Here is a 25898-nt window from a genome sequence, read left to right on the forward strand (position 1 = left end):
TACAGATTTTTTTTATGAATAAAGTATATTTTGAAAAAAAAACGCAAGCCAGGAACTTTTCTCTCCTCTCTTCTCTCTCTTGGACACATGGCACAAGACAGCCCTCGCTTCTCGGCCTTTTGGCTAAGATCAAGTGTAGTATCTGTTCTTATCAGTTTAATATCCCCTATGGGGACCAAATATTGAATTGTTTTTTGGAACAGGGAGATGGAACAGGGGCTTGCCCCGTCCACTCCACGCACCGACCTGGTATTGCAGTGTTTCCAGGAACGGTGCAGCTTCCCCTCTCGGCCTTTTGGCTAAGATCAAGTGTAAATAGCGCAAAGTGATCTTTGGCGCTGGAGTTGATCTGACAAGAATGAACAAAAAAAAAAATCCAGATATAACAAATAGTGGACGGAGGAAAACGCAAACAGCCAAAAAGAGTAAAAAAAGAGTAGAAAGTATCAGACTGAAAGAGTTTAAAACAAGGAAAACAACAAAGGATGACTAATCAAGAGTCAAAGACAAGGAACATTGAAACTTAGGAAATAGGTGCAGGAGTAGGCCATTCAGCCCTTCGAGCCTGCAGCATCCCGGGAAGCACTCCTGCTGGCCTCCACGCCTCAGGCTGAAGTGTAAAACGGGTGTGACAGGCCGCCACGTGCGGGCCCCCGGCCGATAATGATCCTTCCGCAGGTTCACCGATGGAAACCTTGTTCCGACTTTTACTTCCTCCAGATAGTCAAGTTGGATCGTCTTCTCGGTGCTCCGCCAGGGCCGTTGCCGACTCCGGCGGGGCCGATCCGAGGACCTCACTAAACCATCCAATCGGTAGTAGCGACGGGCAGTGTGTACAAAGGGCAGGGACTTAATCAACGCGAGCTTATGACCCGCACTTACTGGGAATTCCTCGTTCATGGGAAATAATTGCAATTCCCAATCCCTATCACGAATGGGGTTCAACGGGTTACCCACACCTGGCGGCGTAGGGTAGACACACGCTGATTCATTCAGTGTAGCGCGTGTGCAGCCCCGGACATCTAAGGGCATCACAGACCTGTTATTGCTCAATCTCGTCTGGCTATACGCCACTTGTCCCTCTAAGAAGTTGGACGCGGACCGCTCGGATGTCACGTAACTATTTAGCATGGAGGAGCCTCGTTCGTTATCGGAATTAACCAGACAAATCGCTCCACCAACTAAGAACAGCCATGCACCACCACCCACAGAATCGAGAAAGAGCTATCAATCTGTCAATCCTTTCCGTGTCCGGGCCGGGTGAGATTTCCCGTGTTACTGCAGTTGTACAGGGCCTTGGTGAGGCCTCACCTGGAATATTGTGCTCAGTATTTGTCCCTTAATCTCAGGAAGGACATTCTTGCTATTGAGGGAGTGCAGCGAAGATTCACCAGACTGATTCCTGGGATGGCTGGACTGTCTCCCTGTCGCCTCCTGAACACCTTTGAAGATGAAGAACCTCTTGATGTTTGTCTTGATTGTTTCCCACCAGTGCATCGGGGAATCGCAGAGGGGTTTTACGGTTCTCCAACCTTTGTAATCCCTCTTGAGTTCCTCCACGTTTTCCAGAGTCAACAGTTTCACGTTCAGCTTCCATATCCCTCTGCCAACTTTCTGGTTTTCCTGTGGGCGACAGTCGGCCAGTAGGAGGCAGTGGTCAGAGAAGAACACCGGCGTGACGTCGGTGGATCTGACCTTGAGCGTGTGGGACACAAACAGGAAGTCTATTCTGGAACGGACGGACCCGTCTGGTCTCGACCAGGTGTATCTGCGCGGTGCTCCGTCTGCAGGGTTGCGGAAGACGTCGCACAGCTTGGCATCTTTTACCGCATCCATCAGGAGTCTGGACGTGGTGTCCAGTTTGCTGTCGGCTCTGCTGGATCATCCAGCCGCATCGATGATGCCGTTGAAGTCACCGCCCAGAATGACCAGGGTGTTTCTGACCACCAGCGAGTCTACGTCTTGGTGCTTGTTTGAAAGTTCTGGCGATGAGACAAACTCCCCTCAGGCTGTCCTTGTAAACTTTTTGTATACATAGAGCACCGTGATCTAAAAAAACCTATGTAGTGCCATGTATAATGCAAGTTCTGTTTGGTAATGTATGTTGCAAAGAAATGTAACTGTTCCCTCACCCATTCCGTGTACCGTATAGTGGCACTAGTAGATTCATTTGATGACTGTATTACAATGTATCCTGGATTGTACTGAAATGTACCTTGATATGTAAAGCAAGCAAATGTATTGAACGGAACTGCCGTCAGCATCCAAATGTATTGCATGCAATTGCTGAGTGCATCCAAATGTACTGAACTGCTTTCCAATGTATTGTGCAAATTTTTATATGAATAAAGTATATTTTGAAATTTTTAAAAAAGATTGTTTGAAAGTTCTGGTGATGAGACATTCTGCCAAATTTGGCTGTCTGCTGAGGGAACCATCCGCTAGGTTCCATGTCCTTCATCCATATGGCCTCAAGGACACGACGTGCAGACCCACTTGCAGTCAAAGGTGATTCCTGTACAAACTTTTCTACAATGCACAGGCGGTTGGAAACGGTTCAACTAACTGGAGCATTGCATAGCCACAACCTGTGTTGGAATAAAGCTTGAATTACAGTGATGTCAAACTCAAGAATTCATTTCTACAAAATCTGATTTTTAATGTTTAAAGTACTAACCACTCAGAATGCATTTCCTCCCTCCACAGCTCTCACACTGAGAGAAGGGAACAATCATCAATGGCCACAAGCTCTTGCAAAAAGCAACACTCATGACCTGCTTCATGCTCAGAAGGAAATGCTGTATATCCTCCTCGTGGTTCGTGAGACCAGACACTTTAGAACACATTTCTCAAGTAAAAACCTATAGAAATGATCCCTAAAAGTATAGTCTTAATTTAAAACTGCCGCCGTGCCGCTCTCCACCCTCAGCAAACCCCCTTTAACACAGGCTGAGCTCCGATCCACTTCTCGCCCATTCACAGTGCCCAATACAAAATCCAATATAAATACAGTTAATCTCATTTCACCATTTGTCAAGTTAGAATTATGTGAAATAGAAAAACAGTTTTCTGTCGTTCTGCTATCACCCAGCAGGCAGGTGATTTGCATAAATTAGCCACCAGTCTCCAGCAACTGTTCTGTTTATTCATTCACCGATGTCTCGCCGGTGTTCTTCTCCGACCACTGCCTCCTACTGGCCAACTGCCTCCCACAGGAAGATCAGAAAGTTGGCAGGATATGGAAGCTCAACGTGAAACTGTTGACCCCAAAAAACGTTGAGGAACTCAAGGGGGGTTACAAAGGTTGGAGAGCCGTAAATCCCTTCTGTGATTTCCCGATTCACTGGTGGGAAACAATCGAGACAAACATTGAGAGTTTCTTCATCATCAAAGGTGTTCGGGAGGCGAGAGGGAGACAGAGGTAATTGTCCCAACTCCAGGAGAGTACGCAAAACCTGCTCCTGTTGCAGTCGATGGGGGTCGATGTCGCGGAGGAACTCCAAGAGGTGAAGGGCCAGCAAGCCTCGCTCTTTGCCTCAGAGTCCTCCAAAATCATCTTCTGCTCCGTCGAGCAGGATGAGACGTGTTCGCGTTTCTTCTTCCAAAAGGTACACGGAGGGAGCTCAGTGATCACCAGCCTAAAGGAAGAAGGTGGTTCTGTGACGTCTTCACAGCCTGACATGCTGAGGATCAGCAAATCCTTCTATGCCAGGCTTTATGACGTCAAGCCCACAGACTGCGCGGCCTCCCAGTCTTTCTTGTCGTCTACCTCGTAGGTCTTAGACAACAGCAAGCGGGAGCGTCTGGACCACCCGCTAACTCTGGACGAGCTGACAAAGGCTGTCCGGTCCCTCGAGACAAAGTAAAACTCCCGGAAGCGACGGCTTACCGGTCGAGTTGTACTCGGCTCTGTGGGACTGGATGGGCCCAGACCTGCTGGAAGTGTACGAGGGTATGCTTCTGGCCGGCAGTATGTCAGAATCAATGAGGAACGGCATCATCACCCTCATCTACAAGCAGAAGGGGGAGAGGGAGGAAATCAAAAACTGGCGGCCCATTTCGCTGCTCAATGTGGACTACAAGATCCTGTCGAAGGTCATCGCCAACAGGGTCAACTCTGCTCTTGAGCTGGTGATTCACCCGGACCAGACCTGCGCTGTCCCCGGCAGGAAGATCTCTGATAGCCTCACGCTACTCAGGGATACGATCGCCTACGTGCGGGACAGGAGGGTGGACACCTGCTTAATCAGCTTAGACCAGGAGAAGGCCTTTGACAGGATATCGCACACGTACCTGATGGATGTGCTCTCCAAAATGGGATTTGGGGAGGGCATCCGCAATTGGGTCCAACTGCTCTACACAGACATCAGTAGCGCAGTTCTAATCAACGGGTGGGAAACTGAAAGCTTTCCGATCAGATCTGGAGTCAGGCAAGGCTGTCCTCTCTCGTCTGTCTTGTTTGTGTGTTGTATCGAGCCCTTTGCCGAGTCCATCAGGAAGGATGCGGGCATTAGAGGGGTGACAATCCCAGGCAGCGGAGGCGCCCAGGTCAAGACCTCCCTGAACATGGACGACGTCGCCGTCTTTTGCTCGGACCCGCAGTCGGTCCGCAGATTGCTCGCAATCTGCGACCAGTTTGAACTGGCCTCGGGGGCAAAGATCAATCGCACCAAGAGCGAGGCCATGTTCTTTGGTCACTGGACCGACCGAGCCTCCATTCCCTTCACCGTCAAGCCAGATTTCCTGAAGGTGCTGGGAATATGGTTCGGAGCGGACGGGGCGTGCGCCAAAAACTGGGACGAGCGTATCGCCAAGGTCAAACAGAAGCTGGCATTTTGGGAGCAGCGCTCCCTTTCCATCACAGGCAAGAACCTGGTCATCAGGAGTGAGGTGCTCTCGGTGTTGTTGTACGTGGCACAGGTCTGGCCCATCTCACGCTCCTTTGCCGCGGCAGTCACCCGGGCCGTCTTCCACTTTGTCTGGAGGTCCAAAATGGACCGAGTCCGCAGAGACACGATGTACAAATCTCTGGACAGTGGAGGAAAGGATGTTCCGAATGTAGCCCTCATCCTGATGGCCACCTTTGTATGCGGCTGCATCAAGCTGTGCACAGACCCCCGGTGCACAAACACCAAGTGTCACTACGTGCTGAGGTTCTACCTGTCCCCGGTGTTGAGAAGGATGGGTCTGGCCATGCTGCCGCGAAACGCCCCCACCAGTTGGACTATGCCTGTCCACCTGTCCTTCGTGGAAAAGTTTTTCAAAAGAAACCCCTTTGACCACAAGGCCATCAAACAGTGGTCAGCACGTAAGGTCCTGGACGCCCTGCGAAAGAAGGAGAGGGTGGACCCTGTAGGGTGGTTCCCCGAGCAGACTGTTGAACTTATTTGGCAGAACGTCTCATCGCCAGAGCTTACACACAAGCACCAAGACGTAGCTTGGTTGGCGGTGAGGAGGGCCCTACCCGTCAGAGCGTTCATGCACAGCTGACGCCTCAGCAGCACGGCACGGTGCCCCCGGGCCAGCCGCGGGGCGGACGAGACTGTCACGTATCTCCTTCAGGATTGCGCCTTTGCAACGCAGGTCTGGAAAGAGTTGCAGTGGTTGCTGTCGAGGTTCATCCCGAGCAGCTCCGTAACACAGGACTCTGTGCTCTACGGGCTGTTCCCAGGGACACACACCGAGACAGACATCACCTGCTGCTGGAGGGCCATCAACTCGGTCAAAGATGCTCTTTGGTCTTGCCGAAACTTGCTGGTCTTCCAGAGCAAGGAGATGTCCACGTCTGTGTGTTGCAGACTGGCGCAATTCAAGATCCAGGATTACGTGCTGAGGGTCGCACTTAAAATTGGTGCAGTCGCCGCAAAGGCACGGTGGGGAAGGGCCACAGTTTAAAGCCCTTCTGCCACAGTAAACCCGGGGGCAGGAATCAGTACAAAACTCCCCTCGGGCCGTATTTGTAATTTACTCTTTGTGTACATAGAGCACCAAATCTGTAAACACCTATGTCGTGCCATGTACAATGCAAGGTGTGTTACGAAATGCATGTTTGAAAAGAAAAATGTAAATATACATCACCCATTCCGGGCACTGTATTGTAACACATGAAATGTAATTTGTGTGAATGTACCACAATGTATCCCGTTTATTGTACCGAATCGCACTTGAACTGAAAAACAAGAAATGTAACGAACGGAACTGCCGTCAGCACCCAGATGTATTATATGGGATTGCTGACCGCAGCGAAATGTACTGAAATGCCATTGAATGTACTGTACAGATTTTTTTTATGAATAAAGTATATTTTGAAAAAAAAACGCAAGCCAGGAACTTTTCTCTCCTCTCTTCTCTCTCTTGGACACATGGCACAAGACAGCCCTCGCTTCTCGGCCTTTTGGCTAAGATCAAGTGTAGTATCTGTTCTTATCAGTTTAATATCCCCAATGGGGACCAAATATTGAATTGTTTTTTGGAACAGGGAGATGGAACAGGGGCTTGCCCCGTCCACTCCACGCACCGACCTGGTATTGCAGTGTTTCCAGGAACAGTGCAGCTTCCCCTCTCGGCCTTTTGGCTAAGATCAAGTGTAAATAGCGCAAAGTGATCTTTGGCGCTGGAGTTGATCTGACAAGAACGAACAAAAAAAAAAAATCCAGATATAACAAATAGTGGACGGAGGAAAACACAAACAGCCAAAAAGAGTAAAAAAAGAGTAGAAAGTATCAGACTGAAAGAGTTTAAAACAAGGAAAACAACAAAGGATGACTAATCAAGAGTCAAAGGCAAGGAACATTGAAACTTAGGAAATAGGTGCAGGAGTAGGCCATTCAGCCCTTCGAGCCTGCAGCATCCCGGGAAGCACTCCTGCTGGCCTCCACGCCTCAGGCTGAAGTGTAAAACGGGTGTGACAGGCCGCCACGTGCGGGCCCCCGGCCGATAATGATCCTTCCGCAGGTTCACCGACGGAAACCTTGTTCCGACTTTTACTTCCTCCAGGTAGTCAAGTTGGATCGTCTTCTCGGCGCTCCGCCAGGGCCGTTGCCGACTCCGGCGGGGCCGATCCGAGGACCTCACTAAACCATCCAATCGGTAGCAGCGACGGGCAGTGTGTACAAAGGGCAGGGACTTAATCAACGCGAGCTTATGACCCGCACTTACTGGGAATTCCTCGTTCATGGGAAATAATTGCAATTCCCAATCCCTATCACGAATGGGGTTCAACGGGTTACCCATACCTGGCGGCGTAGGGTAGACACACGCTGATCCATTCAGTGTAGCGCGTGTGCAGCCCCGGACATCTGAGGGCATCACAGACCTGTTATTGCTCAATCTCGTCTGGCTATACGCCACTTGTCCCTCTAAGAAGTTGGACGCGGACCGCTCGGATGTCACGTAACTATTTAGCATGGAGGAGTCTCGTTCGTTATCGGAATTAACCAGACAAATCGCTCCACCAACTAAGAACAGCCATGCACCACCACCCACAGAATCGAGAAAGAGCTATCAATCTGTCAATCCTTTCCGTGTCCGGGCCGGGTGAGATTTCCCGTGTTACTGCAGTTGTACAGGGCCTTGGTGAGGCCTCACCTGGAATATTGTGTTCAGTATTTGTCCTTTAATCTCAGGAAGGACATTCTTGCTATTGAGGGAGTGCAGTGAAGATTCACCAGACTGATTCCTGGGATGGCTGGACTGTCTCCCTGTCGCCTCCTGAACACCTTTGAAGATGAAGAACCTCTTGATGTTTGTCTTGATTGTTTCCCACCAGTGCATCGGGGAATCTCAGAGGGGTTTTACGGTTCTCCAACCTTTGTAATCCCTCTTGAGTTCCTTCACGTTTTCCGGAGTCAACAGTTTCACGTTCAGCTTCCATATCCCTCTGCCAACTTTCTGGTTTTCCTGTGGGCGACAGTCGGCCAGTAGGAGGCAGTGGTCAGAGAAGAACACCGGCGTGACGTCGGTGGATCTGACCTTGAGCGTGTGGGACACAAACAGGAAGTCTATTCTGGAACGGACGGACCCGTCTAGTCTCGACCAGGTGTATCTGAGCGGTGCTCCGTCTGCAGGGTTGCGGAAGATGTCGCACAGCTTGGCGTCTTTTACCGCATTCATCAGGAGTTTGGACGTGGCATCCAGTTTGCTGTCGGCTCTGCTGGATCATCCAGCCGCATCGATGATGCAGTTGAAGTCACCGCCCAGAATGACCAGGGTGTTTCTGACCACCAGCGAGTCTACGTCTTGGTGCTTGTTTGAAAGTTCTGGCAATGAGACAAACTCCCCTCAGGCTGTCCTTGTAAACTTTTTGTATACATAGAGCACCGTGATCTAAAAAAACCTATGTAGTGCCATGTATAATGCAAGTTCTGTTTGGTAATGTATGTTGCAAAGAAATGTAACTGTTCCCTCACCCATTCCGTGTACCGTATAGTGCCACTCGTAAATTAATTTGATGACTGTATTACAATGTATCCTGGATTGTACTGAAATGTACCTCGAAATGTAAAGCAAGCAAATGTATTGAACGGAACTGCCGTCAGCATCCAAATGTATTGCATGGAATTGCTGAGCGCATCCAAATGTACTGAACTGCTTTCCAATGTATTGTGCAAATTTTTATATGAATAAAGTATATTTTGAAATTTTTAAAAAAGATTGTTTGAAAGTTCTGGTGATGAGACATTCTGCCAAATTTGGCTGTCTGCTGAGGGAACCATCCGCTAGGTTCCATGTCCTTTATCCATATGGCCTCAAGGACACGACGTGCAGACCCACTTGCAGTCAAAGGTGATTCCTGTACAAACTTTTCTACAATGCACAGGCAGTTGGAAACGGTTCAACTAACTGGAGCATTGCATAGCCACACCCTGTGTTGGAATAAAGCTTGAATTACAGTGATGTCAAACTCAAGAATTCATTTCTACAAATAAAAAAGATCTGATTTTTAATGTTTAAAGTACTAACCACTCAGAATGCATTTCCTCCCTCCACAGCTCTCACACTGAGAGAAGGGAACAGTCATCAATGGCCACAAGCTCTTGCAAAAAGCAACACTCATGGCCTGCTTCACGCTCAGAAGGAAATGCTGTAACTCCTCCTCGTGGTTCGTGAGACCAGACACTTTAGAACACATTTCTCAAGTAAAAACCTATAGAAATGATCCCTAAAAGTATAGTCTTAATTTAAAACTGCCGCCGTGCCGCTCTCCACCCTCAGCAAACCCCCTTTAACACAGGCTGAGCTCCGATCCACTTCTCGCCCATTCACAGTGCCCAATACAAAATCCAATATAAATACAGTTAATCTCATTTCACCATTTGTCAAGTTAGAATTATGTGAAATAGAAAAACAGTTTTCTGTCGTTCTGCTATCACCCAGCAGGCAGGTGATTTGCATAAATTAGCCACCAGTCTCCAGCAACTGTTCTGTTTATTCATTCACCGATGTCTCGCCGGTGTTCTTCTCCGACCACTGCCTCCTACTGGCCAACTGCCTCCCACAGGAAGATCAGAAAGTTGGCAGGATATGGAAGCTCAACGTAAAACTGTTGACCCCAAAAAATGTTGAGGAACTCAAGGGGGATTACAAAGGTTGGAGAGCCGTAAATCCCTTCTGTGATTTCCCGATTCACTGGTGGGAAACAATCGAGACAAACATTGAGAGTTTCTTCATCATCAAAGGTGTTCGGGAGGCGAGAGGGAGACAGAGGTAATTGTCCCAACTCCAGGAGAGTATGCAAAACCTGCTCCTGTTGCAGTCGATGGGGGTCGATGTCGCGGAGGAACTCCAAGAGGTGAAGGGCCAGCAAGCCTCGCTCTTTGCCTCAGAGTCCTCCAAAATCATCTTCTGCTCCGTCGAGCAGGATGAGACGTGTTCGCGTTTCTTCTTCCAAAAGGTACACGGAGGGAGCTCTGTGATCACCAGCCTAAAGGAAGAAGGTGGTTCTGTGACGTCTTCACAGCCTGACATGCAGAGGATCAGCAAATCCTTCTATGCCAGGCTTTATGACGTCAAGCCCACAGACTGCGCGGCCTCCCAGTCTTTCTTGTCGTCTACCTCGTAGGTCTTAGACAACAGCAAGCGGGAGCGTCTGGACCACCCGCTAACTCTGGACGAGCTGACAAAGGCTGTCCGGTCCCTCGAGACGAATAAAACTCCCGGAAGCGACGGCTTACCGGTTGAGTTGTATTCGCTCTGTGGGACTGGATGGGCCCAGACCTGCTGGAAGTGTACGAGGGTATGCTTCTGGCCGGCAGTATGTCAGAATCGATGAGGAAAAGCATCATCACCCTCATCTACAAGCAGAAGGGGGAGAGGGAGGAAATCAAAAACTGGCGGCCCATTTCGCTGCTCAATGTGGACTACAAGATCCTGTCAAAGGTCATCGCCAACAGGGTCAACTCTGCTCTTGAGCTGGTGATTCACCTGGACCAGACCTGCGCTGTCCCCGGCAGGAAGATCTCTGATAGCCTGGCGCTACTCAGGGATACGATCGCCTACGTGCGGGAGGGGGTGGACACCTGCTTAATCAGCTTAGACCAGGAGAAGGCCTTTGACAGGATATCGCACACGTACCTGATGGATGTGCTCTCCAAAATGGAATTTGGGGAGGGCATCCGCAATTGGGTCAAACTGCTCTACACAGACATCAGTAGCGCAGTTCTAATCAACGGGTGGGAAACTGAAAGCTTTCCGATCAGATCTGGAGTCAGGCAAGGCTGTCCTCTCTCGTCTGTCTTGTTTGTGTGTTGTATCGAGCCCTTTGCCGAGTCCATCAGGAAGGATGCGGGCATTAGAGGGGTGACGATCCCAGGCAGCGGAGGCGCCCAGGTCAAGACCTCCCTGAACATGGACGACGTCGCCGTCTTTTGCTCGGACCCGCAGTCGGTCCGCAGATTGCTCGCAATCTGCGACCAGTTTGAACTGGCCTCGGGAGCAAAGGTCAATCGCACCAAGAGCGAGGCCATGCTCTTTGGTCACTGGACCGACCGAGCCTCCATTCCCTTCACCGTCAAGCCAGATTTCCTGAAGGTGCTGGGAATATGGTTCGGAGCGGACGTGGCGTGCGCCAAAAACTGGGACGAGCGTATCGCCAAATCAAACAGAAACTGGCATTTTGGGAGCAGCGCTCCCTTTCCATCACAGGCAAGAACCTGGTCATCAGGACTGAGGTGCTCTCGGTGTTGTTGTACGTGGCACAGGTCTGGCCCATCTCACGCTCCTTTGCCGCGGCAGTCACCCGGGCCGTCTTCCACTTTGTCTGGAGGTCCAAAATGGACCGAGTCCGCAGAGACACGATGTACAAATCTCTGGACAGTGTAGGAAAGGATGTTCCGAATGTGGCCCTCATCCTGACGGCCACCTTTGTGTGCGGCTGCATCAAGCTGTGCACAGACCCCCGGTGCACAAACACCAAGTGTCACTACGTGCTGAGGTTCTACCTGTCCCCGGTGTTGAGAAGGATGGGTCTGGCCACGCTGCCGCGAAACGCCCCCACCAGTTGGACCATGCCTGTCCACCTGCCTTCGTGGAAAAGTTTTTCAAAAGAAACCCCTTTGACCACAAGGCCATCAAACAGTGGTCAGCACGTAAGGTCCTGGACGCCCTACGAAAGAAGGAGAGGGTGGACCCTGTCGGGTGGTTCCCCGAGCAGACTGTCGAACTTATTTGGCAGAACGTCTCATCGCCAGAGCTTACACACAAGCACCAAGACGTAGCTTGGTTGGCGGTGAGAAGGGCCCTACCCGTCAGAGCGTTCATGCACAGCTGACGCCTCAGCAGCACGGCACGGTGCCCCCGGGCCAGCCGCGGGGCGGACGAGACTGTCACGTATCTCCTTCAGGATTGCGCCTTTGCAACGCAGGTCTGGAAAGAGTTGCAGTGGTTGCTGTCGAGGTTCATCCCAAGCAGCTCCGTAACACAGGACTCTGTGCTCTATGGGCTGTTCCCAGGGACACACACCGAGACAGACATCACCTGCTGCTGGAGGGCCATCAACTCGGTCAAAGACGCTCTTTGGTCTTGCCGAAACTTGCTGGTCTTCCAGAGCAAGGAGATGTCCACGTCTGCGTGTTGCAGACTGGCGCAATCCAAGATCCAGGATTACGTGCTGAGGGACGCACTTAAAATTGGTGCAGTCGCCGCAAAGGCACGGTGGGGAAGGGCCACAGTTTAAAGTCCTTCCACCACGGTAAACCCAGGGGCTGGAATCAGTACAAAACCCCCCTCGGGCTGTACTTGTAATTTACTCTTTGTGTACATAGAGCACCAAATCTGTAAACACCTATGTCGTGCCATGTACAATGCAAGGTGTGTTACGAAATGCATGTTTGAAAAGAAAAATGTAAATATACCGTCACCCATTCCGGGCACTGTATTGTAACACATGAAATGTCATTTGTGTGAATGTACCACAATGTATCCCGTTTATTGTACCGACTCGCACTTGAACTGAAAAACAAGAAATGTAACGAACGGAACTGCCGTCAGCACCCAGATGTATTATATGGGATTGCTGACCGCAGCGAAATGTACTGAAATGCCATTGAATGTACTGTACAGATTTTTTTTATGAATAAAGTATATTTTGAAAAAAAAACGCAAGCCAGGAACTTTTCTCTCCTCTCTTCTCTCTCTTGGACACATGGCACAAGACAGCCCTCGCTTCTCGGCCTTTTGGCTAAGATCAAGTGTAGTATCTGTTCTTATCAGTTTAATATCCCCTATGGGGACCAAATATTGAATTGTTTTTTGGAACAGGGAGATGGAACAGGGGCTTGCCCCGTCCACTCCACGCACCGACCTGGTATTGCAGTGTTTCCAGGAACAGTGCAGCTTCCCCTCTCGGCCTTTTGGCTAAGATCAAGTGTAAATAGCGCAAAGTGATCTTTGGCGCTGGAGTTGATCTGACAAGAACGAACAAAAAAAAAAAATCCAGATATAACAAATAGTGGACGGAGGAAAACACAAACAGCCAAAAAGAGTAAAAAAAGAGTAGAAAGTATCAGACTGAAAGAGTTTAAAACAAGGAAAACAACAAAGGATGACTAATCAAGAGTCAAAGGCAAGGAACATTGAAACTTAGGAAATAGGTGCAGGAGTAGGCCATTCAGCCCTTCGAGCCTGCAGCATCCCGGGAAGCACTCCTGCTGGCCTCCACGCTTCAGGCTGAAGTGTAAAACGGGTGTGACAGGCCGCCACGTGCGGGCCCCCGGCCGATAATGATCCTTCCGCAGGTTCACCGACGGAAACCTTGTTCCGACTTTTACTTCCTCCAGATAGTCAAGTTGGATCGTCTTCTCGGTGCTCCGCCAGGGCCGTTGCCGACTCCGGCGGGGCCGATCCGAGGACCTCACTAAACCATCCAATCGGTAGTAGCGACGGGCAGTGTGTACAAAGGACAGGGACTTAATCAACGCGAGCTTATGACCCGCACTTACTGGGAATTCCTCGTTCATGGGAAATAATTGCAATTCCCAATCCCTATCACGAATGGGGTTCAACGGGTTACCCACACCTGGCGGCGTAGGGTAGACACACGCTGATCCATTCAGTGTAGCGCGTGTGCAGCCCCGGACATCTAAGGGCATCACAGACCTGTTATTGCTCAATCTCGTCTGGCTATACGCCACTTGTCCCTCTAAGAAGTTGGACGCGGACCGCTCGGATGTCACGTAACTATTTAGCATGGAGGAGTCTCGTTCGTTATCGGAATTAACCAGACAAATCGCTCCACCAACTAAGAACGGCCATGCACCACCACCCACAGAATCGAGAAAGAGCTATCAATCTGTCAATCCTTTCCGTGTCCGGGCCGGGTGAGATTTCCCGTGTTACTGCAGTTGTACAGGGCCTTGGTGAGGCCTCACCTGGAATATTGTGCTCAGTATTTGTCCCTTAATCTCAGGAAGGACATTCTTGCTATTGAGGGAGTGCAGTGAAGATTCACCAGACTGATTCCTGGGATGGCTGGACTGTCTCCCTGTCGCCTCCTGAACACCTTTGAAGATGAAGAACATCTTTATGTTTGTCTTGATTGTTTCCCACCAGTGCATCGGGGAATCTCAGAAGGGTTTTACGGTTCTCCAACCTTTGTAATCCCTCTTGAGTTCCTTCACGTTTTCCGGAGTCAACAGTTTCACGTTCAGCTTCCATATCCCTCTGCCAACTTTCTGGTTTTCCTGTGGGCGACAGTCGGCCAGTAGGAGGCAGTGGTCAGAGAAGAACACCGGCGTGACGTCGGTGGATCTGACCTTGAGCGTGTGGGACACAAACAGGAAGTCTATTCTGGAACGGACGGACCCGTCTGGTCTCGACCAGGTGTATCTGTGCGGTGCTCCGTCTGCAGGGTTGCTGAAGACGTCGCACAGCTTGGCGTCTTTTACCGCATCCATCAGGAGTCTGGACGTGGCGTCCAGTTTGTTGTCGGCTCTGCTGGATCATCCAGCCACATCGATGATGCAGTTGAAGTCACCGCCCAGAATGACCAGGGTGTTTCTGACCACCAGCGAGTCTACGTCTTGGTGCTTGTTTGAAAGTTCTGGCGATGAGACAAACTCCCCTCCTTGTAAACTTTTTGTATACATAGAGCACCGTGATCTAAAAAAACCTATGTAGTGCCATGTATAATGCAAGTTCTGTTTGGTAATGTATGTTGCAAAGAAATGTAACTGTTCCCTCACCCATTCCGTGTACCGTATAGTGGCACTAGTAGATTCATTTGATGACTGTATTACAATGTATCCTGGATTGTACTGAAATGTACCTCGATATGTAAAGCAAGCAAATGTATTGAACGGAACTGCCGTCAGCATCCAAATGTATTGCATGCAATTGCTGAGCGCATCCAAATGTACTGAACTGCTTTCCAATGTATTGTGCAAATTTTTATATGAATAAAGTATATTTTGAAATTTTTAAAAAAGATTGTTTGAAAGTTCTGGTGATGAGACATTCTGCCAAATTTGGCTGTCTGCTGAGGGAACCATCCGCTAGGTTCCATGTCCTTTATCCATATGGCCACAAGGACAGGACGTGCAGACCCACTTGCAGTCAAAGGTGATTCCTGTACAAACTTTTCTACAATGCACAGGCGGTTGGAAACGGTTCAACTAACTGGAGCATTGCATAGCCACACCCTGTGTTGGAATAAAGCTTGAATTACAGTGATGTCAAACTCAAGAATTCATTTGTACAAATAAAAAAGATCTGATTTTTAATGTTTAAAGTACTAACCACTCAGAATGCATTTCCTCCCTCCACAGCTCTCACACTGAGAGAAGGGAACAGTCATCAATGGCCACAAGCTCTTGCAAAAAGCAACACTCATGGCCTGCTTCACGCTCAGAAGGAAATGCTGTAACTCCTCCTCACGGTTCGTGAGACCAGACACTTTAGAACACATTTCTCAAGTAAAAACCTATAGAAATGATCCCTAAAAGTATAGTCTTAATTTAAAACTGCCACCGTGCCGCTCTCCACCCTCAGCAAACCGCCTTTAACACAGGCTGAGCTCCGATCCACTTCTCGCCCATTCACAGTGCCCAATACAAAATCCAATATAAATACAGTTAATCTCATTTCACCATTTGTCAAGTTAGAATTATGTGAAATAGAAAAACAGTTTTCTGTCGTTCTGCTATTACCCAGCAGGCAGGTGATTTGCATAAATTAGCCACCAGTCTCCAGCAACTGTTCTGTTTATTCATTCACCGATGTCTCGCCGGTGTTCTTCTCCGACCACTGCCTCCTACTGGCCAACTGCCTCCCACAGGAAGATCAGAAAGTTGGCAGGGGGATATGGAAGCTCAATGTGAAACTGTTGACCCCAAAAAATGTTGAGGAACTCAAGGGGGATTACAAAGGTTGGAGAGCCGTAAATCCCTTCTGTGATTTCCCGATTCACTGGTGGGAAACAATCGAGACAAACATTGAGAGTTTCTTCATCATCAAAGGTGTTCGGGAGGCGAGAGGGAGACAGAGGTAATTGTCCCAACTCCAGGAGAGTACGCAAAACCTGCTCCTGTTGCAGTCGATGGGGGTCGATGTCGCGGAGGAACTCCAAGAGGTGAAGGGCCAGCAAGCCTCGCTCTTTGCCTCAGAGTCCTCCAAAATCATCTTCTGCTCCGTCGAGCAGGATGAGACGTGTTCGCGTTTCTTCTTCCAAAAGGTACACGGAGGGAGCTCTGTGATCACCAGCCTAAAGGAAGAAGGTGGTTCTGTGACGTCTTCACAGCCTGACATGCAGAGGATCAGCAAATCCTTCTATGCCAGGCTTTATGACGTCAAGCCCACAGACTGCGCGGCCTCCCAGTCTTTCTTGTCGTCTACCTCGTAGGTCTTAGACAACAGCAAGCGGGAGCGTCTGGACCACCCGCTAACTCTGGACGAGCTGACAAAGGCTGTCCGGTCCCTCGAGATGAATAAAACTCCCGGAAGCGACGGCTTACTGGTCGAGTTGTATTCGGCTCTGTGGGACTGGATGGGCCCAGACCTGCTGGAAGTGTACGAGGGTATGCTTCTGGCCAGCAGTATGTCAGAATCAATGAGGAAAGGCATCATCACCCTCATCTACAAGCAGAAGGGGGAGAGGGAGGAAATCAAAAACTGGCGGCCCATTTCGCTGCTCAATGTGGACTACAAGATCCTGTCAAAGGTCATCACCAACAGGGTCAAGTCTGCTCTTGAGCTGGTGATTCACCCGGACCAGACCTGCGCTGTCCCCGGCAGGAAGATCTCTGATAGCCTGGCGCTACTCAGGGATACGATCGCCTACGTGCGGGAGGCGGGTGGACACCTGCTTAATCAGGTTAGACCAGGAGAAGGCCTTTGACAGGATATCGCACACGTACCTGATGGATGTGCTCTCCAAAATGGGATTTGGGGAGGGCATCCGCAATTGGGTCAAACTGCTCTACACAGACATCAGTAGCGCAGTTCTAATCAACGGGTGGGAAACTGAAAGCTTTCCGATCAGATCTGGAGTCAGGCAAGGCTGTCCTCTCTCGTCTGTCTTGTTTGTGTGTTGTATCGAGCCCTTTGCCGAGTCCATCAGGAAGGATGCGGGCATTAGAGGGGTGACAATCCCAGGCAGCGGAGGCGCCCAGGTCAAGACCTCCCTGTACATGGACGACGTCGCCGTCTTTTGCTCGGACCCACAGTCGGTCCGCAGATTGCTCGCAATCTGCGACCAGTTTGAACTGGCCTCGGGGGCAAAGGTTAATCGCACCAAGAGCGAGGCCATGTTCTTTGGTCACTGGACCGAACGAGCCTCCATTCCCTACACCGTCAAGCCAGATTTCCTGAAGGTGCTGGGAATATGGTTCGGAGCGGACGGGGCGTGCGCCAAAAACTGGGACGAGCGTATCGCCAAGGTCAAACAGAAACTGGCATTTTGGGAGCAGCGCTCCCTTTCCATCACAGGCAAGAACCTGGTCATCAGGACTGAGGTGCTCTCGGTGTTGTTGTACGTGGCACAGGTATGGTCCATCTCACGCTCCTTTGCCGCGGCAGTCACCCGGGCCGTCTTCCACTTTGTCTGGAGGTCCAAAATGGACCGTGTCCGCAGAGACACGATGTACAAATCTCTGGACAGTGGAGGAAAGGATGTTCCGAATGTGGCCCTCATCCTGACGGCCACCTTTGTGTGCGGCTGCATCAAGCTGTGCACAGACCCCCGGTGCACAAACACCAAGTGTCACTACGTGCTGAGGTTCTACCTGTCCCCGGTGTTGAGAAGGATGGGTCTGGCCACGCTGCCGCGAAACGCCCCCACCAGTTGGACCATGCCTGTCCACCTGTCCTTCGTGGAAAAGTTTTTCAAAAGAAACCCCTTTGACCACAAGGCCATCAAACAGTGGTCAGCACGTAAGGTCCTGGACGCCCTACGAAAGGAGAGGGTGGACCCTGTCGGGTGGTTCCCTGAGCAGACTGTCGAACTTATTTGGCAGAACGTCTCATCGCCAGAGCTTACACACAAGCACCAAGACGTAGCTTGGTTGGCGGTGAGGAGGGCCCTACCCGTCAGAGCGTTCATGCACAGCTGACGCCTCAGCAGCACGGCACGGTGCCCCCGGGCCAGCTGCGGGGCGGACGAGACTGTCACGTATCTCCTTCAGGATTGCGCCTTTGCAACGCAGGTCTGGAAAGAGTTGCAGTGGTTGCTGTCGAGGTTCATCCCAAGCAGCTCCGTAACACAGGACTCTGTGCTCTACGGGCTGTTCCCAGGGACACACACCGAGACAGACATCACCTGCTGCTGGAGGGCCATCAATTCGGTCAAAGACACTCTTTGGTCTTGCCGAAACTTGCTGGTCTTCCAGAGCAAGGAGATGTCCACGTCTGTGTGTTGCAGACTGGCGCAATCCAAGATCCAGGATTACGTGCTGAGGGACGCACTTAAAATTGGTGCAGTCGCCGCAAAGGCACGGTGGGGAAGGGCCACAGTTTAAAGTCCTTCCACCACGGTAAACCCAGGGGATGGAATCAGTACAAAACCCCTCTCGGGCTGTACTTGTAATTTACTCTTTGTGTACATAGAGCACCAAATCTATAAACACCAATGTCGTGCCATGTACAATGCAAGGTGTGTTACGAAATGCATGTTTGAAAAGAAAAATGTAAATATACCGTCACCCATTCCGGGCACTGTATTGTAACACATGAAATGTAATTTGTGTGCATGTACCACAATGTATCCCGTTTTTTTGTACCGAATCGCACTTGAACTGAAAAACAAGAAATGTAACGAACGGAACTGCCGTCAGCACCCAGATGTATTATATGGGATTGCTGACCGCAGCGAAATGTACTGAAATGCCATTGAATGTACTGTACAGATTTTTTTTATGAATAAAGTATATTTTCTCTCCTCTCTTCTCTCTCTTGGACACATGGCACAAGACAGCCCTCGCTTCTCAGCCTTTTGGCTAAGATCAAGTGTAGTATCTGTTCTTATCAGTTTAATATCCCCTATGGGGACCAAATATTGAATTGTTTTTTGGAACAGGGAGATGGAACAGGGGCTTGCCCCGTCCACTCCACGCACCGACCTGGTATTGCAGTGTTTCCAGGAACGGTGCAGCTTCCCCTCTCGGCCTTTTGGCTAAGATCAAGTGTAAATAGCGCAAAGTGATCTTTGGCGCTGGAGTTGATCTGACAAGAATGAACAAAAAAAATAAATCCAGATATAACAAATAGTGGACGGAGGAAAACACAAACAGCCAAAAAGAGTAAAAAAAGAGTAGAAAGTATCAGACTGAAAGAGTTTAAAACAAGGAAAACAACAAAGGATGACTAATCAAGAGTCAAAGGCAAGGAACATTGAAACTTAGGAAATAGGTGCAGGAGTAGGCCATTCAGCCCTTCGAGCCTGCAGCATCCCGGGAAGCACTCCTGCTGGCCTCCACGCCTCAGGCTGAAGTGTAAAACGGGTGTGACAGGCCGCCACGTGCGGGCCCCCGGCCGATAATGATCCTTCCGCAGGTTCACCGACGGAAACCTTGTTCCGACTTTTACTTCCTCCAGATAGTCAAGTTGGATCGTCTTCTCGGCGCTCCGCCAGGGCCGTTGCCGACTCCGGCGGGGCCGATCCGAGGACCTCACTAAACCATCCAATCGGTAGTAGCGACGGGCAGTGTGTACAAAGGGCAGGGACTTAATCAACGCGAGCTTATGACCCGCACTTACTGGGAATTCCTCGTTCATGGGAAATAATTGCAATTCCCAATCCCTATCACGAATGGGGTTCAACGGGTTACCCACACCTGGCGGCGTAGGGTAGACACACGCTGATCCATTCAGTGTAGCGTGTGCAGCTCCGGATATCTAAGGGCATCACAGACCTGTTATTGCTCAATCTCGTCTGGCTATATGCCACTTGTCCCTCTAAGAAGTTGGACGCGGACCGCTCGGATGTCACGTAACTATTTAGCATGGAGGAGTCTCGTTCGTTATCGGAATTAACCAGACAAATCGCTCCACCAACTAAGGACAGCCATGCACCACCACCCACAGAATCGAGAAAGAGCTATCAATCTGTCAATCCTTTCCGTGTCCGGGCCGGGTGAGATTTCCCGTGTTACTGCAGTTGTACAGGGCCTTGGTGAGGCCTCACCTGGAATATTGTGTTCAGTATTTGTTCCTTAATCTCAGAAAGGACATTCTTGCTATTGAGGGAGTGCAGCGAAGATTCACCAGACTGATTCTTGGGATGGCTGGACTGTCTCCCTGTCGCCTCCTGAACACCTTTGAAGATGAAGAACCTCTTGATGTTTGTCTTGATTGTTTCCCACCAGTGCATCGGGGAATCTCAGAGGGGTTTTACGGTTCTCCAACCTTTGTAATCCCTCTTGAGTTCCTTCACGTTTTCCGGAGTCAACAGTTTCACGTTCAGCTTCCATATCCCTCTGCCAACTTTCTGGTTTTCCTGTGGGCGACAGTCGGCCAGTAGGAGGCAGTGGTCAGAGAAGAACACCGGCGTGACGTCGGTGGATCTGACCTTGAGCGTGTGGGACACAAACAGGAAGTCTATTCTGGAACGGACGGACCCGTCTGGTCTCGACCAGGTGTATCTGAGCGGTGCTCCGTCTGCAGGGTTGCGGAAGATGTCGCACAGCTTGGCGTCTTTTACCGCATTCATCAGGAGTTTGGACGTGGCATCCAGTTTGCTGTCGGCTCTGCTGGATCATCCAGCCGCATCGATGATGCAGTTGAAGTCACCGCCCAGAATGACCAGGGTGTTTCTGACCACCAGCGAGTCTACGTCTTGGTGCTTGTTTGAAAGTTCTGGCAATGAGACAAACTCCCCTCAGGCTGTCCTTGTAAACTTTTTGTATACATAGAGCACCGTGATCTAAAAAAACCTATGTAGTGCCATGTATAATGCAAGTTCTGTTTGGTAATGTATGTTGCAAAGAAATGTAACTGTTCCCTCACCCATTCCGTGTACCGTATAGTGCCACTCGTAAATTAATTTGATGACTGTATTACAATGTATCCTGGATTGTACTGAAATGTACCTCGAAATGTAAAGCAAGCAAATGTATTGAACGGAACTGCCGTCAGCATCCAAATGTATTGCATGGAATTGCTGAGCGCATCCAAATGTACTGAACTGCTTTCCAATGTATTGTGCAAATTTTTATATGAATAAAGTATATTTTGAAATTTTTAAAAAAGATTGTTTGAAAGTTCTGGTGATGAGACATTCTGCCAAATTTGGCTGTCTGCTGAGGGAACCATCCGCTAGGTTCCATGTCCTTTATCCATATGGCCTCAAGGACACGACGTGCAGACCCACTTGCAGTCAAAGGTGATTCCTGTACAAACTTTTCTACAATGCACAGGCAGTTGGAAACGGTTCAACTAACTGGAGCATTGCATAGCCACACCCTGTGTTGGAATAAAGCTTGAATTACAGTGATGTCAAACTCAAGAATTCATTTGTACAAATAAAAAAGATCTGATTTTTAATGTTTAAAGTACTAACCACTCAGAATGCATTTCCTCCCTCCACAGCTCTCACACTGAGAGAAGGGAACAGTCATCAATGGCCACAAGCTCTTGCAAAAAGCAACACTCATGGCCTGCTTCACGCTCAGAAGGAAATGCTGTAACTCCTCCTCGTGGTTCATGAGACCAGACACTTTAGAACACATTTCTCAAGTAAAAAACCTATAGAAATGATCCCTAAAAGTATAGTCTTAATTTAAAACTGCCGCCGTGCCGCTCTCCACCCTCAGCAAACCCCCTTTAACACAGGCTGAGCTCCGATCCACTTCTCGCCCATTCACAGTGCCCAATACAAAATCCAATATAAATACAGTTAATCTCATTTCACCATTTGTCAAGTTAGAATTATGTGAAATAGAAAAACAGTTTTCTGTCGTTCTGCTATCACCCAGCAGGCAGGTGATTTGCATAAATTAGCCACCAGTCTCCAGCAACTGTTCTGTTTATTCATTCACCGATGTCTCGCCGGTGTTCTTCTCCGACCACTGCCTCCTACTGGCCAACTGCCTCCCACAGGAAGATCAGAAAGTTGGCAGGATATGGAAGCTCAACGTGAAACTGTTGACCCCAAAAAATGTTGAGGAACTCAAGGGGGATTACAAAGGTTGGAGAGCCGTAAATCCCTTCTGTGATTTCCCGATTCACTGGTGGGAAACAATCGAGACAAACATTGAGAGTTTCTTCATCATCAAAGGTGTTCGGGAGGCGAGAGGGAGACAGAGGTAATTGTCCCAACTCCAGGAGAGTACGCAAAACCTGCTCCTGTTGCAGTCGATGGGGGTCGATGTCGCGGAGAAACTCCAAGAGGTGAAGGGCCAGCAAGCCTCGCTCTTTGCCTCAGAGTCCTCCAAAATCATCTTCTGCTCCGTCGAGCAGGATGAGACGTGTTCGCGTTTCTTCTTCCAAAAGGTACACGGAGGGAGCTCTGTGATCACCAGCCTAAAGGAAGAAGGTGGTTCTGTGACGTCTTCACAGCCTGACATGCTGAGGATCAGCAAATCCTTCTATGCCAGGCTTTATGACGTCAAGCCCACAGACTGCGCGGCCTCCCAGTCTTTCTTGTCGTCTACCTCGTAGGTCTTAGACAACAGCGAGCGGGAGCATCTGGACCACCCGCTAACTCTGGACGAGCTGACAAAGGCTGTCCGGTCCCTCGAGACGAATAAAACTCCCGGAAGTGACGGCTTACCGGTCGAGTTGTATTCGCTCTGTGGGACTGGATGGGCCCAGACCGGCTGGAAGTGTACGGGGGTATGCTTCTGGCCGGCAGTATGTCAGAATCGATGAGGAAAAGCATCATCACCCTCATCTACAAGCAGAAGGGGGAGAGGGAGGAAATCAAAAACTGGCGGCCCATTTCGCTGCTCAATGTGGACTACAAGATCCTGTCAAAGGTCATCGCCAACAGGGTCAACTCTGCTCTTGAGCTGGTGATTCACCTGGACCAGACCTGCGCTGTCCCCGGCAGGAAGATCTCTGATAGCCTGGCGCTACTCAGGGATACGATCGCCTACGTGCGGGAGGGGGTGGACACCTGCTTAATCAGCTTAGACCAGGAGAAGGCCTTTGACAGGATATCGCACACGTACCTGATGGATGTGCTCTCCAAAATGGAATTTGGGGAGGGCATCCGCAATTGGGTCAAACTGCTCTACACAGACATCAGTAGCGCAGTTCTAATCAACGGGTGGGAAACTGAAAGCTTTCCGATCAGATCTGGAGTCAGGCAAGGCTGTCCTCTCTCGTCTGTCTTGTTTGTGTGTTGTATCGAGCCCTTTGCCGAGTCCATCAGGAAGGATGCGGGCATTAGAGGGGTGACGATCCCAGGCAGCGGAGGCGCCCAGGTCAAGACCTCCCTGAACATGGACGACGTCGCCGTCTTTTGCTCGGACCCGCAGTCGGTCCGCAGATTGCTCGCAATCTGCGACCAGTTTGAACTGGCCTCGGGAGCAAAGGTCAATCGCACCAAGAGCGAGGCCATGCTCTTTGGTCACTGGACCGACCGAGCCTCCATTCCCTTCACCGTCAAGCCAGATTTCCTGAAGGTGCTGGGAATATGGTTCGGAGCGGACGTGGCGTGCGCCAAAAACTGGGACGAGCGTATCGCCAAATCAAACAGAAACTGGCATTTTGGGAGCAGCGCTCCCTTTCCATCACAGGCAAGAACCTGGTCATCAGGACTGAGGTGCTCTCGGTGTTGTTGTACGTGGCACAGGTCTGGCCCATCTCACGCTCCTTTGCCGCGGCAGTCACCCGGGCCGTCTTCCACTTTGTCTGGAGGTCCAAAATGGACCGAGTCCGCAGAGACACGATGTACAAATCTCTGGACAGTGTAGGAAAGGATGTTCCGAATGTGGCCCTCATCCTGACGGCCACCTTTGTGTGCGGCTGCATCAAGCTGTGCACAGACCCCCGGTGCACAAACACCAAGTGTCACTACGTGCTGAGGTTCTACCTGTCCCCGGTGTTGAGAAGGATGGGTCTGGCCACGCTGCCGCGAAACGCCCCCACCAGTTGGACCATGCCTGTCCACCTGCCTTCGTGGAAAAGTTTTTCAAAAGAAACCCCTTTGACCACAAGGCCATCAAACAGTGGTCAGCACGTAAGGTCCTGGACGCCCTACGAAAGAAGGAGAGGGTGGACTCTGTCGGGTGGTTCCCCGAGCAGACTGTCGAACTTATTTGGCAGAACGTCTCATCGCCAGAGCTTACACACAAGCACCAAGACGTAGCTTGGTTGGCGGTGAGAAGCGCCCTACCCGTCAGAACGTTCATGCACAGCTGACGCCTCAGCAGCACGGCACGGTGCCCCCGGGCCAGCTGCGGGGCGGACGAGACTGTCACGTATCTCCTTCAGGATTGCGCCTTTGCAACGCAGGTCTGGAAAGAGTTGCAGTGGTTGCTGTCGAGGTTCATCCCAAGCAGCTCCGTAACACAGGACTCTGTGCTCTACGGGCTGTTCCCAGGGACACACACCGAGACAGACATCACCTGCTGCTGGAGGGCCATCAACTCGGTCAAAGACGCTCTTTGGTCTTGCCGAAACTTGCTGGTCTTCCAGAGCAAGGAGATGTCCACATCTGCGTGTTGCAGACTGGCGCAATCCAAGATCCAGGATTACGTGCTGAGGGTCGCACTTAAAATTGGTGCAGTCGCCGCAAAGGCACGGTGGGGAAGGGCCACAGTTTAAAGTCCTTCCACCACGGTAAACCCAGGGGCTGGAATCAGTACAAAACCCCCCTCGGGCTGTACTTGTAATTTACTCTTTGTGTACATAGAGCACCAAATCTATAAACACCAATGTCGTGCCATGTAAAATGTAAATATACCGTCACCCATTCCGAGCACTGTATTGTAACACATGAAATGTAATTTGTGTGAATGTACCACAATGTATCCCGTTTATTGTACCGAATCGCACTTGAACTGAAAAACAAGAAATGTAACGAACGGAACTGCCGTCAGCACCCAGATGTATTATATGGGATTGCTGACCGCAGCGAAATGTACTGAAATGCCATTGAATGTACTGTACAGATTTTTTTTATGAATAAAGTATATTTTGAAAAAAAAACGCAAGCCAGGAACTTTTCTCTCCTCTCTTCTCTCTCTTGGACACATGGCACAAGACAGCCCTCGCTTCTCGGCCTTTTGGCTAAGATCAAGTGTAGTATCTGTTCTTATCAGTTTAATATCCCCTATGGGGACCAAATATTGAATTGTTTTTTGGAACAGGGAGATGGAACAGGGGCTTGCCCCGTCCACTCCACGCACCGACCTGGTATTGCAGTGTTTCCAGGAACGGTGCAGCTTCCCCTCTCGGCCTTTTGGCTAAGATCAAGTGTAAATAGCGCAAAGTGATCTTTGGCGCTGGAGTTGATCTGACAAGAATGAACAAAAAAAAAAAATCCAGATATAACAAATAGTGGACGGAGGAAAACACAAACAGCCAAAAAGAGTAAAAAAAGAGTAGAAAGTATCAGACTGAAAGAGTTTAAAACAAGGAAAACAACAAAGGATGACTAATCAAGAGTCAAAGACAAGGAACATTGAAACTTAGGAAATAGGTGCAGGAGTAGGCCATTCAGCCCTTCGAGCCTGCAGCATCCCGGGAAGCACTCCTGCTGGCCTCCACGCCTCAGGCTGAAGTGTAAAACGGGTGTGACAGGCCGCCACGTGCGGGCCCCCGGCCGATAATGATCCTTCCGCAGGTTCACCGATGGAAACCTTGTTCCGACTTTTACTTCCTCCAGATAGTCAAGTTGGATCGTCTTCTCGGTGCTCCGCCAGGGCCGTTGCCGACTCCGGCGGGGCCGATCCGAGGACCTCACTAAACCATCCAATCGGTAGTAGCGACGGGCAGTGTGTACAAAGGGCAGGGACTTAATCAAC

The 25898-nt window shown here is 50.1% G+C and overlaps 4 non-coding genes and 5 pseudogenes across 4 annotated transcripts; 5 read left to right on the forward strand and 4 right to left on the reverse strand.

Annotated features, from left to right (window-relative positions):
* The first annotated feature begins 103 nt into the window (after positions 1-103).
* LOC139229566 (U2 spliceosomal RNA) lies at positions 104-283 on the forward strand (annotated as a pseudogene).
* Positions 284-2675: 2392 nt separating this feature from the next.
* On the reverse strand, positions 2676-2892 carry LOC139229537 (small nucleolar RNA U3). Its single transcript, XR_011587740.1, has one exon. It is a non-coding gene; the product is annotated as a small nucleolar RNA U3 (small nucleolar RNA).
* A 3486-nt stretch (positions 2893-6378) lies between these two features.
* On the forward strand, positions 6379-6558 carry LOC139229575 (U2 spliceosomal RNA; annotated as a pseudogene).
* A 2401-nt stretch (positions 6559-8959) lies between these two features.
* LOC139229532 (small nucleolar RNA U3) lies at positions 8960-9176 on the reverse strand. Its single transcript, XR_011587735.1, has one exon. It is a non-coding gene; the product is annotated as a small nucleolar RNA U3 (small nucleolar RNA).
* A 3480-nt stretch (positions 9177-12656) lies between these two features.
* Positions 12657-12836, forward strand: LOC139229391 (U2 spliceosomal RNA; annotated as a pseudogene).
* Positions 12837-15229: 2393 nt separating this feature from the next.
* LOC139229539 (small nucleolar RNA U3) lies at positions 15230-15446 on the reverse strand. The gene has a single exon (XR_011587742.1). It is a non-coding gene; the product is annotated as a small nucleolar RNA U3 (small nucleolar RNA).
* Positions 15447-18903: 3457 nt separating this feature from the next.
* LOC139229572 (U2 spliceosomal RNA) lies at positions 18904-19083 on the forward strand (annotated as a pseudogene).
* Positions 19084-21482: 2399 nt separating this feature from the next.
* Positions 21483-21700, reverse strand: LOC139229535 (small nucleolar RNA U3). The gene has a single exon (XR_011587738.1). It is a non-coding gene; the product is annotated as a small nucleolar RNA U3 (small nucleolar RNA).
* Positions 21701-25141: 3441 nt separating this feature from the next.
* Positions 25142-25321, forward strand: LOC139229567 (U2 spliceosomal RNA; annotated as a pseudogene).
* The last annotated feature ends 577 nt before the right edge of the window (positions 25322-25898 follow it).

Source organism: Pristiophorus japonicus, chromosome 18 (genome assembly GCF_044704955.1).
Source record: "Pristiophorus japonicus isolate sPriJap1 chromosome 18, sPriJap1.hap1, whole genome shotgun sequence".
Classification (NCBI taxonomy): domain Eukaryota; kingdom Metazoa; phylum Chordata; class Chondrichthyes; family Pristiophoridae; genus Pristiophorus; species Pristiophorus japonicus.